Source organism: Ursus maritimus, unplaced genomic scaffold (assembly GCF_017311325.1).
Source record: "Ursus maritimus isolate PB19 unplaced genomic scaffold, ASM1731132v1 scaffold_36, whole genome shotgun sequence".
Taxonomy (NCBI): Eukaryota; Metazoa; Chordata; class Mammalia; order Carnivora; family Ursidae; genus Ursus; species Ursus maritimus.
The window spans coordinates 837,251-838,800 of record NW_024426230.1 but is presented as its reverse complement, the minus strand read 5'-3'; positions in this window follow the sequence as shown (position 1 = coordinate 838,800).

The following is a 1,550-nucleotide window of genomic DNA, read 5'->3' as shown; positions in this document are numbered from 1 at the left end:
CTGGGATGTGTGTGTGTGTGCGTGCACACGTGTGCGTATATGCGATGTATGCAATAACCAAAATTATCAACTTATAAACTCTTGTCTGCCCGTGAAACCTGGAAGAAGCTTGAAGCTTTCCAATGTCTTAGGGCATTCTTCAAATGTATTTTTGTGGGCTGCTCAGCAGGGAAAAAGATGAACACACCAAGAAGGTATGTTTATCCATTTACTTAATAAATGTTCCAGGAATTAAGGAACAGAGAAAAACAAGACAATGTTCCTATCTTCACGGAGTTTACATTAAACTGGGGGAGTCAATTTACAAATAAATACAAATGTAAAAAAATCTAAGGAAATGGTGAGTGTTAAGAAAAAATAAAGGGAGGGAATGGATAGCAATAGAGGAAGGAAAGGCAAGTTAAAACTACAGTGAGATACCGTTTCACACTCAGCAGAATTCTATAGTAAGGCAGATGTTAAGCAATGTTGGCAAGGAGACAGAGAAACCAGAACCCTCATGCATTGCTGGTGGGCACGTAAAATGGTGTTGCCACTTTAAACAGTTTGGCAGTTTCTCAAAAATTAAGCGTAACACTACCATATGACCCAGCAGTTTCACTTCTAGGTATCTACCAAAGAGAAATAAAAACATATCCACCCAGGGGTGCCTGGCTGGCTCAGTCAGTAGAGGCTGATCTCGGGGTTGTGCTTCAAGCCCCACATTGAGTGTAGAGATTCCTTAAAAAGAAAATCTTAAGGAAAAAAACCCCACTATATCCACGGGGCACCTGGGTGGCTCAGTCGGTTAAGGGTCTGCCTTCGGCTCAGGTCCTGATCGTGGAGTCCTGCGATAGAGTCCCGCATTAGGCGCGCTGCTCGGTGGGGAGTCTGCTTCTCCCTCTCCCTCTGCCTCTGCCCCCCACTCATGCCAGATCTCAGTCTCTCTCTCTCAAATAAAATTTTAAAAAAATCTTTAAAAAAACTATATCCACATAAAGACTTACACACAAATGTTCACAGCAACATTACTCATAACAACCAAAAGCAAGAAACAACTGGTGAACAAAATCTATCTCCATATAATGGAACACTACTCAGCTATAAAAAGAAACAAACTACTGACACATGTTATGTCGTGGATGAACCTCAGGAACCTGCCAAGTAAAATAATTCAGATACAAAAGAATATGTGTTCTGTGATTCTATTTATATGAAATGTCCAGAAAAGACAGGCTTGTAGAAACAGGAAGGAGACAGTGGTTTCCTGGGGCTCAGAGTGGAAATGGAAATGAAATGGGCATAAGGGATCTTGTTTAGGGGGTGAGAATGTTCCAGAACTGGTTTATGGTGATGGGTGCATTACTGAGTAAAGTTACTAAGAGTCATTGAATTGTACACTTGAAATGGGTGAATGTTATGATATGTAAAATATACCTCAGTACGGTTTTGTTTTTTTTTTAAGAAGATAGTAAAGGGGTGAGAGATTTCTAGTGGGTTAGTTCGGGGAAGGCCTTCCTGAGGAGCTAGCATTTGACCAGAGGCCTGGATAAATGAGGGAGTGAGCAACG